Below are 16,162 nucleotides of genomic sequence, written 5' to 3' on the forward strand. Positions count from 1 at the left end.
CAGGTAAATAAATAGTCGTATCTCCACTACTACTGACCATTATTCAACAGTTTTTTAAATGCAATAGTAATGCATACAACAACATGGATGTATATCAAAATAATTATGCTGAATGAAAGAAGCCAGATGAAAAGTGAGTGCATACTGTCTAATTCCATTTTCATGAAATTCTAGAAAATGCAAACTAATCTTAAATGACAAAAAGTAAATCTGTGGTTATCTGGGAAGGGGAGAAAGAGAGGGACAAAAACAGGAATTACAAACGGACACAAGGAAGAGTACCGACTCATAGCAACCCACGTGGCAGAGTAGAACTGCCTCATAGGGCTTCTAGGCTATAATATTTATGGGAGCAGATCGTCAAGTCTTTTCTCTCTTGGTTCAAACCACCAACAGTTCAGCAAGCAGCTGAGCCCTTAACCACTGGGCCACCAGGGCTCCTTTCACAGATGCATGCATACGTCAAAATGTATCAGGTTATGTGCAGTTTTATTTTATGGCCATTTTACCTCAATCAAGCTGTAAAAAAACATAAATAAATATTAAAGCCTCAACACAGAACAAAAGGATCAGCATCATACGGCTCTTCTAGGCCTCACACTTACATTGGCAGCAGTAGCTACCAACTTATTAAAAGCCTCCCATCCAGCAGGCAGTGTGTGAGGAGCTGCCATTTAATCTTCACAACCAACCACCTGCCATCTCTTCTCTCCTAGAAGATTTCCTGGACTCTCCTTTATGCCACCACTAGATTTTACACACACTTCTGCGATAGCATTCATCATTCTCAACTGCAATTATTTTTTTATATGCCGAAGTTCGCTGAGAACAGTATTATGCTTGTTTACCTTTATATCCCCAGGGCCTAGCATGATGGCCGAAAAATGAATCTCTAAACCAGAGAATAAATTGTTAGAATCTGTGCGGAGATTTTCTTGTGAAGGTGCATACATTCTAGCTGGCGGGCTTACAGTGTTGTAAAATGTCTTTTTTTCTCTTGGACCCCCACAATACAAACTCTGCCAAAACAATTTTAAAAGCTGAAGAACAAACTAAATCAGAATTTAAGAGGTCGTATTTTAAAACTCATACTCCAGAGATTTTTCACAAAGCTTCTGCTGGGGAAAAAAAAAATTAACTTCTGACTCTGTTGATACCACAGTGTTCAAACCACAACTTTGTTTGAAAAACCGTATTTGATACTAGGTTGCTAAACAGTCTTTTTCTTTTTTCTGTAAAAGTGCCTTAAGCGGTTACCACAAAGCTCAGGCAATTTTTTCAGTCAGAAGATTGCTGAGAGATGTGGTTAAACTGTGAGATGAAGAACAGAGAGCTGACAGCCTGCACAGCAGTTGGTAAGTAATGAAAACACCGAGAACCAAGGTAGAATGTCCAAAGAGAAGCTGGAGAAGGGCTCTCAGCTTAGAAATGGGAGGAGTGATTTGCCTTGTTACCTAAAAGTACATTTGCCATGTTTGTGCTGTATCAATTGAATTCAGTTCAATAAACACTTCTCCAAGGGTCAGACTTGCTCTTCACAAAACAGGCAAAGAAAATTTTCACAGCACCAAGCCACGAAGGCCAGTGTCTCGGACAAGGAGAGACCATCTTCTGAAAGATTGTTCTATACTTATTTTGTGTGGTAACATACTTGTTTTATAGTTTTCAAGGTGTTTTCACAGGCTTCATTTCAAATGATCTTAACTACAAAGTAATGATGAAGATGAGGGCGGTTTTAGTACCCTATTTTACAGGGAGTTGGAGAGGTTCAGCATCATCCCCGGTGTCATATTGTTAAGACAGCGATTGATCCTGAAATTGAAACGGGTCTGATTAAGCCTATACTCTTCCCAATGTCTTCAACTTTATTCTGATTGACCTTCAAGAAACATAAGGATGTCATCTTCTCCCAATCTGAAAAATAGAAAAATCCCTTGCCTAATACCTTCAGCCTTCTGCCCTATCTCCCTCTCCTCTCCTTTCCACCCAGCTTCTTTAAGGAATTCCTCATGATAAGCTCATCCCTGCAATCTGGGCTCCAGCCTCACCACTCATGAAACTGCTCTCTTGAAAATCACCAATAATTGCTAAATCCATTTACCTTCCTCAGGCCTCATCCTCCCAGTATTCGGCACTGTTAAACAAAAGTTCATTTTTTCTAAAATCTCAAAACCTGCTAGAGCATCAGCAGATAGAAGCTTTGGCAAATGGAATTATTTGGGAACTTTTTAGTCTTTGACAATAATAGTAAATTATTTTTTAAATTTCCTTATTAATGGTCTTCTGTTATCTAAGTTAATGCTAGATAATTTCAGATATTTGGTCTCACCTCGTTTTCACAATAATCCTGTGAAGCGGATATTGTCACCTCTATTTTACATCTGAGAAAAGTTAGGTTCGGAGAAATTGAAAAAATGTATCCAATTTATCAAAGTTAATAAGAGGCCCTGGTCTCCTGATCATACTGCTCTTTTCACTACATCACACCGCATCTCCCTTCCATTAACCTGGCACTGATAGGGAATGGGATGTTTCACATAAGTTCATTTTCTAAATGCATAAAGTTTACTACTAAAACAAAAATTTGAAACAAAGGATTTTTAAGTCATTTTTCCTGCAAACTTTCAAAAAATATGTTCTTAAACATAGATTATCAATATAATTTAACATTTCCTTAATAGAATCATACCATGAACATATATTAATATATTCTGTGCAGTAATAAACCTCTACGCCCACTATTTTATATTCCTTCTTTCTCATTCAGCATGAGACTTTTGTTAACTCCTGCTGACATTTTGGCTTTTTATAATTATTTCATACTACTCTTCTACACTGGTGTTTCAAAAACTACTACATGGTAAAGAAAATAAGCAGAATATTAAGAACTACTTGAAAACCACAAGTCAAATCATTTCTGTGTGAGAATATCAAGAGCACTGTGTTTGCCTTTGGCTACACATTGCCATCAAGTCAATTCTGACTCATAGTGACCCCATGTGACAGAGTAGAACTGCCCCGTAGGGTTTCCTAGGCTGTAATCTTTACAGAAGCAGACTGCCACATCTCTCTCCTGCGGAGTGGCTGGTGGGTCAAACTGCCAGCCTTCGGTTAGCAGCCTAGCACTTAACCACTGTGCTATCAGGGCGCCTTACCTTTTATTGCCCTGTTCAGTGTTCCTCCAGGCATTAACAGGTATTCCATTAAGAAAGGATTGCATGGATAAATGCATTTGCAAAAACACTGCATACTATCCTCAGTCTTGGATATTCACAAGGCATTTTGTTTTTATTAACTGGGAAAAATACCCTAGTACTTCCCAAACTTACTTGACTGCAGGACCCTTTCTTATTTCACAAAGTCCATGTGGGAAAAGCTCTTCTGTAAGTATGAGGCTGCTACAAGACCAACTTCTGGATATAAAGGATATATGAAATTCAAGTAATAAAGAATACTTTTAATTTTATGTTCTTTCTGAGGAAAAAAAATAAGCTTCACTACCAACACAATTAAAAACTTTTATGAGAACATAAAAATAGCTGCCATATTCAAGTAACATTTTTTCGTTGTTCTAATAAATGAATTTTATAAGATTTTTTCATACTTTGTTCATTCTGTTGGTCTTTATATTTATAGTTATTTATAACTATCTATCTAGCTAAACCAAACCCGTTGCCATCCAGTCGATTCCCACTCACAGCGACCCTATAGGACAGAGTAGAACTGCCCCATAGTTTTGAAGGAGCAGCTGGTGGATTCAAACTGCCAACCTTTTGGTTAGCTGCCGCAGCAGCTCTTAATCACTACACCATCAGTGTTTTAGATAATAGAGATAGATGTAGATAAAGGGTTTTTGTCTTACTCTCTTGGGCATAGAGTCCAACAGATAGCTTAGAAACAATAAATGCTAGCTATGAATTTATATTAAATATCATTGAATAACAAATATTAGAAAAACAATGAAAACAGGATAATAACATTTTCTAGATGTAAAATTTTTGCCAGTTCACAGTATTTCCACCATGTCTTTCAACATTCGCCGTTATCATGCCGTGATTACTACAAACTTCAGGGACCTAAATAACCATGATAGTACTAGTGTGGGTAACAACATCAAATAAATTGGAATGTTGGCTTTCCAACAGGACAACTCTTTAGACCTGATCTAAATTATTTTTAACGAAGTGCAAGAATTAAAAAATAAATAAAAATCAAACAAACATGTTACCGCAGTAACGCGGTTTGGAGCCACCTGCCGCAATAGCCAATTCTGAGACAGGGGTGAAGTGAGCAGCAAGATGTGTATATCGATATATAGGAGAGAGAGGGCAATAGATTCCTCAAAAAAACCCGTCTCCCCCACTGAAGATCGGCTGAAGTCTTTTATAGGGACAGGATTATGGATCTTTTGTGGTAGTTTCTCCTTGAGGTGATGATGTCTTACATGAGTTAACCTTCTACTGGTGTTCTTAGAGGTTATCTGGTGACATCCTTGGGGATTATCTGGCGACATCCTGCTTTTTCTTGTCACAAGTTGGGTGCTTTGTTTGGTTTTTCAGTCTTAGATCATTATCACTTGTTTTCCACCCTCCAGGGAGGAACATCGGTTAATCTTAAACCTTTTTGTAGAGACTAGAACGGGAGGGAAAAATCACGAGACAATGTGGCAGTTAGCAATGGCGAGTAAATAATAGTGAGCCAGGCCTGTGCAGCCTCTTCCAAACACAGTAGGCAGGAGGGGGAGGGGAGATGAGAATGGAAGAAATGTATAATTTCATCCAAGAAGAATTTTGATGCTAAAGGATCCTTAGGTGGATAGACCAATGCCAGATAAAGAAAACAGACTCAGAGAGGTTAGAAATGTCCTAAAGTCAAACAATTAATAAGGAACAAAGCCAGGACTAGAACCCAAATCCCTGGGCAGCCAATCTTTCGATGTAGGTTTCACTCTACCTAGATACCACAGTAGTTCATTGGCATAAAATTAGAGTTCATTTATGTTCTGTAGAGTGAAAAGGACCTAAATACACACACACACACACACACATAAAGAATACAGCAGAAGTCCTCTTGTTTCATGCTATTGTGCACAGCAAATGAGTCATTAAAAAAAAGATACCAAAATTAAGTAATATTATGCATTTCAGTTTGGCTTCTTTTAAGCGGAGTAAGAACATATTACCTACGTAGCAACAACTTACAGAGCACTGTTCTAAATGATTTTCAGACATTAACTCATTTAACCATGTAACAACCTAATGACATTAGTCATCTATATTATCCCTATGAGGAAACCGAGGCACTGGGAGTCAACCAGCTGGCAAGTGGGTGAAGACAGATTTCTATCCAGGTAGATCTGGCTCCAGAGTACATGGCCTTATCCTCACTGTGATGCTGTGCCATCCAAACTAACCCAAAGTGCAGAAGCCTTCAATATTTTTTTCAATCCTCTTGAAATCCTCTGCTTTCAGTCTTCTCCTTCTCTCATCCACATCTATTTGAACAGTAATATTTTTTTTATTGTGCTTTAGATGAAGGTTTACAGAGTAAATTAGTTTCTAGTTAAACAATTAATACACACATTATTTTGTGACATTGGTTGCCAACCCCACGATGTGTCAGCACTCTCCCCTTCTCGACCTTGGGTTCCCCATTACCAGCTTTCCTGTCCCCTCCTGCCTTCTGGTCCTTGGTGGTGTGCCCATTTAGTCTCATTTTGTTTTATGGGCCTGTCTAATCTTTGGCTGAAGAGTGAACCTCAGGAGTGACTTCAGTACTGAGTTAAAAGGGTCTCCCGGGACCATACTCTCAGGGTTTCTCCAGTCTCTGTCAGACTAGCAGTCTGGTCTTTTGTGTGTGTGTGTGAGTTAGAATTTTGTTCTACATTTTTCTTCAACTCAGTCCGGCATCCTCTATTGTGATCCCTTTCAGAGCAGTCGCTGGTGGTAGCCGGGCACCATCTAATTGTGCTGGATTCAGTCTGGTGGCGGTGGAGGCTGTGGTAGTTGTGGTCCATTAGTCCTTTGAACTAATCTTTCCCTTGTGTCTTTGGTCTTCTTCATTCTCCCTTGCTCTAGACAGGGTTGGACCAGTGGAGTATGTTAGATGGCCACTCACAAGCTTTTAAGACCCCAGAATGAACGGCAATATTTTTTAACAATTGAATTTTATTGCATTTCTACATATCATTCAACTTTTCATGGAAACAGTATTCTCTTTCTTTTTGCATTTATATTTTATCAGTTTATGTAATATTTAAATATATGTATAACAAAGGTACAACTAGAATACATAGGTTTAGGGGAGATGTAAGCAGACAGTTCAAATGGGGAAAGCAAAATTATCACAGCTTACTAGAGAGTAGTCTTTTAACCATGAGAGTGCAGTATGTGCAGGCATGGGATTTATGTGCAGGAAGATTGATGGGAGGAGTGGAAAGCATCAGTGAAACAGGAGGAGCTAGGCTAAGAGAGCTCCTAATGTATAAGGGGAAAAGTGTGACCAAAACCTTCTACCCTCCCCTCCACTTGCTCACTTCTATGAACCTGCTCTCACTCATAATAATGTTTATTCCTCAAGTCTTTCTTTATTATTCCACTCTATCAGCCTCCTTCCAGATTCACATTCACCTAACATTTATTGAGAGCTTGTTAGTTACTCTGGAGTCTCTGGGTGGTGCAAACAATTAATGCCCTAGGCTGCTAACTAAAAGATTGGAGGTTTAAGCTCATCCAGAGGCACCTTGGAAGAAAAGCCTGGCAATCTACTACCAAAACATCAGCCATTGAAAACCCTAGGGAGCACAGTTCTACTCTGACACACATGGAGTAGCCACGAGTTGAAGTCAACTCAATGGCAACTGGCATTATTTACTTATACATTATTTCATCATTAAGCACAGCAATTTGACCAACATTATGCTAAGTGGCTTCACATATACCACTTTCATCTGACCCATGTTTTAGATGCGGCACTGTAGAAAGGTTAACTGGCTTACTTAATTCACTTTCTCTCATTTCCCATCTACCATATCTCTAAGATCGTGTGCCTCTCTACCTACCACGAATCTCAGCAATTTTAGTGATGTCATCACCAGCTCTCTAGAATCAGCAAGCCTCTAACATTCCACCTCACTGGCCTTATGCAACCCTGGGAAAAATCCTGGCTTCAAAATGGCAGAGATGTACAATCCTCACTAGTCACCTGGACAAGCCTACTGTCAGCTTTTAGCTATTGAGCATTGCTCAATAGGTAAAATGCCCAGGCCATCTGAATCATTCCCAAAGTTCTCCAATTGAAAGAAAGTATTTCATCTAGGGAATTATCATAAATTTTTATAATTCTCTTTAGCACTTAAAAGTATTTTTGCACCTATCTTATTTCGCTTTTTAGTAAACAGTTTCCTTAAAGATACTGTCTTATCCATTGATTCAACAAATATTTAGCACATACAGTATTTTATCTATTACTATTAGTAATAATAACAACATAAGTTTAGGGCTTTAAAATTTGTTCTTACAAATTTACCAGGAGGTACATTTTATCGGAAGGAACCAGTCCCTGGAGAAGGACATCATGCTTGGTAAAGTAGACAGGAAAAAGAGAAAGACCCTTAAAGAGATAGATTGACACAGTGGCTGCCACAATGGGCTCAAGCATAACAACGACTGTGAGGGTGGCACAGGACCAGGCAGTGTTTTGTTCTGTCGTACATAGGGTCACTCTGAGTAGGAACCAACTTAACGGCACCTAACAACAACAACAGCAACATCACTGTGAATCAGGGGCTGACTCGACGGCCGTTAACAACAACAATCCCGTTTATATCTCATGGGAGTCTCATCGCAACTCCCCTTTGAGTGATTCTGGTAGACTGTGTTAGTGTTTCATGTGTTTGCTGCCCCTCCCTAGAAGATACTCCTTCCCCATCCCAGTGACAGTAGGCTTGTCCAGGTGATTTGCAGTGTCAAACTCTGAAAGAGGATTAGCCATGTGATTTTCTTTGACCGTTGAAATGTCAGCTGAAGTGACACACTTCCAAGTAGAAGTTTTAAAAGCCAGCTTATGGACTCCCCCATGAGTCCACATGAACTCCACTCTCTCTTTTCCCTTTGCCATAAGACAGGTAGTGTCCCAGGCACAGTCTGCTCTGTCAGATTGCATCTTAGAGTGAAATGGCAAGAACTGACCCCAGGCAGACCCATGAAGGACATGTGGGTGGGCAAACTTTGTTTTTTGTTTTGTTTCTTAAAGTAATGAGATTTGGGGGTCGTTTGTTACTGCAGTGTTACCTAGTCTATTCTGACAGGCACTGTGGATATTAATATGCATTTTTTTAAACGAATGAATGAATGCCAATCTGGTGTTCTAGAGAGAACTGGGCACGAGGTAGGGCATCAGAGTTATTTATGGATTGCACTTCTATATTTTGCCCTCGCATAGTATGTGACCTTGATTAAATCACCTTCCAGTACAGAAGACAGCACTCCCGTTTGTCACTTTTCTACTTTATAGATATGCTCTAAGAATCACTAAAGTAACGCTTTCTGAGAAGCGTACAAAATCTTACCCACAGTAAATCCTTCAAAGATGGAATTAGGTTCTCATTAGAATTTAAAAGACATATTTATATTATTTTATCAATAACGGAATAAAAACAGATATGAACTTCTGTGTAATAATTTGAAGTTAAAGTGAGTTTAGTTGTACCTCTACTTTGCAGAATCAATACAAGCAAGGCCACTGGAGTGTTAGTGATTTAGTTAAGCCTGCTAACCTTCTAGAGAGCCCCTTTTAAAATTTCCCCTTTTTCTTGATTTATGCCTCAGGTGGTAAAATCAAAGTGGTCTAAAATATAGCTAGCACTTAAGGTCTTTGACAGAACAGAAAGCCAAAATAAGACCATCAGCAGAATTCCTTTCTAAGTTTCAAAGTAATAGTCTTTAATCCCCAGCATCATAAAGGCTTGCAATGATCTCCAGAAATCATCTTCTCTCCTTGCCCTCTCTGTCATGTTAACTTCTTTCTTTGTATCCAGAAGGATGAAACCCACTCTATTTAAAAGATCTCCATACATGTCCACAGTTCCTGGTGGTCACCCTCATGTTTACCGAATGGAGTATCTCCCTTTCATGTGGCCAAATGGAGTTTCAGAAGACAGCTGCTAAAGAGCAACTAAGGAGTGAGTGAGGTTTAACCCTGAACCAAGGTGATATATAGCTGCCATCAAGTCAACTCCAACTCATGGTAATCTTATGTACAAAGGAACAAAATGTTGCCTGGTCCTGCATCATCCTCATAATTGCCAACATGTTCAAGTCTATCATTGTGGCTATTGTGCCACTCCATCTTACCAGAGGTCTTCCTCGCTCTCACTGGTCTACTTTACCAAGCGTGATGTCCTCCTCCAGTGACTGATTCTTCCTGATGACATGTCCAAAGCAAGCGAGTCAGACAATGTTCCGTTGTGATCCATACAATTTTCACTGGCCAATTTTCAGAAGTAGATTGCCAAGCCTTTCTTCCTAGTTTGTCTTAACCATGGGTGACCCTGCTGATATTTGAAATACCAGTAACATCGCTTCCAGCATCACAGCTCCATGCAAGCAACCATAGTATGACAAACTGCCAGACAGGTGGTGGACCCTGACCTATAACTAATCCTATTTCAAGTTTCCCTTATGTATTTCACATTATAGTGCCCCCTAATAGGACATTTAAAAGGCATCTTGTTAATCTCACAACCTATATTAATTCCAAGTTTAGAATATGGCACATGTTGTTTTAGAATTTAATTGTGTTTAAATAAGGAATGTCATTTTTTAAGGCCCAAAAAAGGAAGGAAGGGAAACAGGTAAGACTTTATAAAGGGATATGAGAATCCTTATACATTAATACTTTTTATAGGCTAGCCTTTTATAGGTTATATGGAATAGGACAAGATGAAGTAATATTTTGCATGAATAAAGGGCTTAATCCTCATGGGAAGAAATTCTTGACTAAAAGCAACTGGTACCTTGCCAAGTTCAATCTGCTCAAAATATATCCATTAACTATACTGCTGAACCCCAACTTTACCTGGTCCTATTATCCATTAAATCTGACTGACAATGAGACCTAAGGTACCTGATTTAGAGGACATCAGGTATGTTAAAAACGGAAGCAAAAACTCAAAGTTACTATCGTTCTTCATGGCTAAAGATGATGTTATTGACAATACTTTTGTTTCTAAACAAACTGTGTCTCAACTACTGATGATGGAGTGCTTTGGCAAATCTATAAAGCACCATGCTTGGTGGTGCTGGTGGTGGCTGGTGGTGGTGATGGTTTTAACCGAATTTTCTATCTTAGCTCTCTAGCGGAACACTTACTTGGAAAAACAGTTTTCATTACTATGGCAACCAGCCTCCACGATGGCCCCTGACTGTACCTGCCTCCAGGTATTCATGTCCTTGTGTAATCCCCATACACACTGAACAGAACCAATTTGTATAACTAATAGGAATGTGAGAATGGCAGAGTGTGACTTTCAAACTAGGTTATAAAGGACGTCCAGGCTTTCATCTTGCTCTCTTGGATCATTCAGCCTAGAGAAACCAAGTTGCAATGTCACGAGGACATTCAAGCGACCCTACAGAGAGTCTCACATGATGAGGAACTGAGGGCTGCTGCCAACATCCATGTCAATGAGCCATCTTGGAATTGGGTCTCCAGCCCCAGTCAAGTCTTAACCAAAGCCCAAGCCACCACCTTGACTGCAACCTCACAAGCGATCCCAAGCCAGAATCACCTAGCGAAGTCACTCCTAAATTCTTGACCGACAAAAACTGTAAAATACTAACTGTTGGTTTAAACCACTAGGTTTGGGGATAATTTATTACACAGCAATAGAAAACAAATATACTTACTGTCTTAGTCTCTTACAGCTGCTATAACAGAAATACCACAAGTGGGTGGCTTTAATGCACAGAAATTTATTTTCTCACAGTTTTAGAAGATAAAAGTCTGAATTCGGGGCACTGGCTCTAGGTGAAGGCTTTGTCTATTCCAGGGGAAAATCCTTGTCTCAGCTTCTCTAGCGCTCTTCTCTGCGTTCCTTGGAGATCTCCATGTGGCATCTATCTTTTCCCCATTCCTACTTGCTTTGTTCTGTGCCTAATCTGCTTTTTTATATCTCAAAAGTAATTAGGTCTAAGAAATGACCTACACTGATATGGTCTCACTAACATAACAAAGAAAACCCTATTTCCAAATTGTATTACATCCATAGGTATAGGGATTAAGAATTTTAACACGTATTTTTTGAGGGAGACAATTCAATTCATATCACTTACCAACAGTAAGATGATTGGCCAGAGTTGTTGTTGTTAGTTGTTAGGTGCTGTCAAGCTGGTTCTGACTAATAGTGACCCTATGTACAACAGAATGAAACACTGCCTGGCCCTGCGCCATCCTCACAATCATTGTTATGCTTGAGCCCGTCATTGTAGCCACTGTGTCAACCCATCTAGTTGAGGGTGTCCCTCTTTTTCGTTGACCCTCTAATTTACCAAGCATGATGTCCTTCTCCAAGGACTGATCCCGCCTGATAACATGTCCAAAGTACATGAGACAAAGTTTTGCCATCCTTGCTTCCAAGGAGCATTCCAGCTGTACTTCTTCCAATACCAGTTTGTTTGTTCTTCTGGCAGTCCATGGTATATTCAATATTCTTTGCAACACCATAATTCAAAGGTGTCAATTCTTCTTCACTCTTCCTTATTCATTGTCCAGCTTTTACATGCATATGAGGTGATTGAAAACACCATGGCTTGGATCTGATGCACCTTAGTCCCCAAAGTGACATCTTTGCTTTCCAACACTTGAAAGAAGTCTTTTGCAGCAGATTTGTCCAGTGCAGTGCATCTTTTGATTTCTTGACTGCTGCTTCCATGGGTGTTGATTGTGGATCCAAGTGAAATGAAACCCTTAACAACTTCAGTCTTTTCTCCATTTATCATGATGTTGCTTATTGGTCCAGTTGTGAGGATTTTTGTTTTCTTTATATTGAGGTGTAATCCACACTGAAGGCTGTAGTCTTTGAGCTTCATCAGTAAGTGCTTCAAGTCCTCTTCACTTCCAGCAAGCAAAATTGTGCCATCTGCATGTTGTAGATTGTTAATGAGTCTTCCTCCAATTCTTATGCCCTGGTCTTCTTCATATAGTCCAGCTGCTCAGGTTATTTGCTCAGCATACAAATGGAATGAATATAGTGTAAGTATACAACCCTGACACACACCTTTCTTGACTTTAAACCATTCAGTATTGCCCTGTTCTGTTTGAGCAACTGCCTCTTCATCTATGTATAGGTTCCATATGAGCACAACTAATAGTGTTCTGGGATTCCCATTCTTCTCATGTTATCCGTAATTTGTTATGATCCACATAGTTGAATGCCTTTGCATCGTCAAAAAAAAACAGAGGTAAACAGCTTTCTGGTATTCTCTGCTTTCAGCCAAATTCCATCTGACATCAGCAATGATATCCCTCATTCCATGTTCTCTTCTGAATCTGGCTTGATTGGCCAAGGTAGAAATATAATATTGGTCACTGAGTAAACACTCCAGTCAAAAAATTATTGGTGGTAAAGAGCCCCGTACCTTCCCACCCCTGATTACTGGTAATATCTATTTTTTAACACTGTAATAAATTTCCTAAGTTTCTTCTCTAAACATATAAAGATAAGTGAAAAATTAAGTTGTGAGGACAAAGTTAAGGTGTTGCCAGTGTTAAATGTTCAAAAACAAAAAATAAACCAACAAACAAATAAAAAAAAAAAAAAACAGGCTAAAGATTGAATTGTTCTTAGTCCAACTGGTGTGAAAATCTTCCAAAACATAATGTATTTGAAAAGAACATGAATCAAAAATGACTATTCCATTTGTACTTGAAAAGACATTTTAATCCTTTATCTTAATTTTACCACGTGAAACCAAGGATGAACTCTGTTTTCATCTTGTTCCACATAGCCCAGTGATTGAAAAACCAATTATATGTTCCATGGACAAGACTCGTTTACGTAAAGGAATATATTTATGTATTTTCCTTATCAAAGATATAACTGGATATTTTTAGATTTGAGAAAATTCTAGAATATCCTCTCCAAAAATTCCTAGACATGAAATTCAACTAAACACTCATCAGTCCTCTCACCCCTAACTTGTTATTCCTACTCCCAACCTCCTCAACGTCCAAGGCTCAAATCTTCTAGACCCTAGATCTTTTCTTTTTCCAGAATCTACAGTACAAATAAATGTGGCAGAGTATCTGTGGCAGTTGAAGTTGCAGGGTCTGAAAGACCTAAGGAGGACCCTCTGGTGCTGGCATTACCCAAGACTATGCTCTGAGATCTTGATTCAGTCCTGGTGGTTAAGTGCTTGGCTGTTAACCAAAAAGCTGGCAGTTTGAATCTACTCAGCGGCTCCATGGGAAAAAGACCCAGGGATCTGCTACCATAAAGATTACAGTCAATAAAACCCTATGAGTCAAATTTGACTCAGTGGCACACAAAACACACCCCTTCCTGACGTCTCTCAGGTTCCATCCTGGTATATTTTCACACTCCACCCCAGTGATTCTTAAACTTTTCAAGATAAAAATCCCTTGAAACCTTCCAATCATTGTTTCAAAAAAATGTACATACAGGTTAAATTTTCATACAAATTATGAAGGTGCAAAACTCACTGAATCCCATATGTGTACTTTCCAGAATCCAGCTTAAAAGCCTCAGAAATATGTTTTGCCTAATGAGCTTCAATTGTCATCTAAGTCTATATTGCCAGTCCAGATACATCTCCGACGTCTAACAATTTTATCTGCAATGACTTCTGGACATTTCGACATAAATCTGCTACTCTCATTTCAAATTCCAAAATCTCCTCTTGCTTCCCTACTTCAGTGAATGGAACCAATATCCATTCAACTGCCCAAACCAGAAAACTGGGAGTCATCCTTGACTTTTCTCTTTCTTTCATTCCCCACAAACAAACTACTACTAGCTGATTCTATCTTGTTAAAATCCGACCACTTCTTTCCACGTCAACTTTCCCGGTTTTTATAGTAACAGCCTTCCAACTGCTCTTCCTTCCTACCTCCAGGCTTATCACCTGCAAATTAGTCTGAATCCTAAACTATCATTTTTTAAACCAAATATAACCATGTCTCCCTCCTCTTCCCCCCACCTCCAAAAAAAATCTGTAATATCTCACCAAGGAGCTGCTGAGTGGGTTTGAACTGGTTGGTTAGCAGCCAAGTACTTAACCATTGCACCACCAGGCTCCTTTAGCTTATCCTAGTGGCTACTAAATATAATGCTTTGATTTTTGTGCTGAGCCAAGGCACTGCATAATCTCTGTATTTCAATTTTGGGATGTTTGGTGAAATCTGGCCTTGAACATCACATAAGCTCTGTGGCGCTAGTGGGGAGCAGAGTCACTAAAATCAAGGAGTAATCTATGAGCTTTTGCTTTTATCAAGGAAATATATTTCTCTCCATTAAAAAAAAAATGACTCAACAACAAAAAGACAGAAAACTCAATTAAAAAACGTGCAAAGGACATGAACAGACATTTCACCAAAGAGGACATTCAAGCGGCCAACAAACACATAAAACGATGCTCATGATCATTAGCCATTAAAGAGATGCAAATCAAAACTACAGTGAGATACCATCTCACCCCAGCTAAAATGGCACTGATTTAAAAAAGAGAAAAAGATAACAACAAATGTTGGTGAGGATATGGGGAAATTGGAACCGTTATCGATTGCTAGAGGGACAGTAAAATGGTACAACCTCTTTAGAAAATTATATAGAGCTTCCTCAAAAAACTAGAAATAGAAATACCTTATGATCCAGCAATCCCACTCCTAGGTATATATCCTAGAGATCTAATAAAAGAGACAGGGACAGACAAATGTACAGCTATGTTCACTGCAGCATTATTCACAATAGCAAAACACTGGAAACAAACTAAGTGCCCATCAATGGACGAACGGATAAGCAAAATGTGGTACATACATACAATGGAATACTATGCAACCATAAAGAACAATGACGAGTCTGCAAAACATATCATAACATGGATGAACCTGGGGGACATAATATTGTATGATTCCATTTTTATAAGACAAGAATAGATATATATACAGAGACCAATGTTCATTGGCGGTTACCAGGGATGGGATGGGAGGGGGAATCGTGCTGTAAATCATAGATGCTTGTTATTTTTGGTGAGAGAAAAATAGCACTGAATGTGAGTGTAATGAGCACAGCTTGACCAAAGTAAACAATGCCACTAAGAATTACTCAAGAGAAAAAGACATTTGTGCTAAAGAATATGACATATATAAGTTGCCAATAACACCAACAATAAGCAAAAAATGAGTGTATGGTCACAATGTATGAGTATAGGCATATGTGCATATGAGTAGTAGCAGTATGTACATATGTGTGCATAGAAAGAAGTATCTATATGTATGTGTTTGTACAGATATGTGTGTGCATGCATATATATTCATAGAGGGCACAGTTACAGATACTTCTCAGATATAACCAAATAACCTTGTGAGAGTGATTTTCAGAGTTTGAAGGCTTAGGACCTTTGTTTCATGGGACAACTCAGTTGGTATCTTAGTTATCTAGTGCTGTTAGAACAGAAATACCACAAGTGGATGGCTTTCACAAACAGAAATTTATTCTCTCACAGTGTAGGAGGCTAAAGTCCAAATTCAGAGAGCCAACTCTATGAGAAGACTTTTTCTCTCTGTCAGCTCTGGGGGAAGGTCTTTATCATCAATCTTCCCTCGGGTCTAGAAGTTTCTCAGTGCAGTGACCCCAGGTCCAAAGGACGTGCTCTGCTCCTGGCTCTTCTTTCTTGGTAGTATGAGGTCCCTCCTCACTGCTCACTTCTATTATATCTCAAAACAGATTGACTCAAGATACAACCTAATCCTGTAGATTGTGTCCTGACTCATTAACATAACTGCCTCTAATCCTGCCTCATTAATGTCATAGAGGTTAGGATTTACAACACATAATCACATCAGATCACCAAACGGAGGACAACCACACAATACTGGGAATCAACTAGCCAAGCTGACACACGTTTTGGGGAGACACAGTTCA

General features: G+C 39.1%; 1 long non-coding RNA gene across 1 annotated transcript in view; it reads left to right on the forward strand.

Annotated features, from left to right (window-relative positions):
- The first annotated feature begins 463 nt into the window (after nucleotides 1-463).
- The window catches only part of LOC111821660 (uncharacterized), a 90,585-nt gene continuing 74,886 nt past the window's right edge, over nucleotides 464-16,162 (forward strand). Inside the window, exon 1 of the long non-coding RNA XR_002825003.1 lies at nucleotides 464-1,355. This is a non-coding gene — a long non-coding RNA (uncharacterized LOC111821660). The remainder of the gene's footprint in view (nucleotides 1,356-16,162) is intronic.

The sequence above is a fragment of the Trichechus manatus genome, unplaced genomic scaffold (genome assembly GCF_000243295.1).
Source record: "Trichechus manatus latirostris isolate Lorelei unplaced genomic scaffold, TriManLat1.0 scaffold00095, whole genome shotgun sequence".
Taxonomy (NCBI): Eukaryota; Metazoa; Chordata; class Mammalia; order Sirenia; family Trichechidae; genus Trichechus; species Trichechus manatus.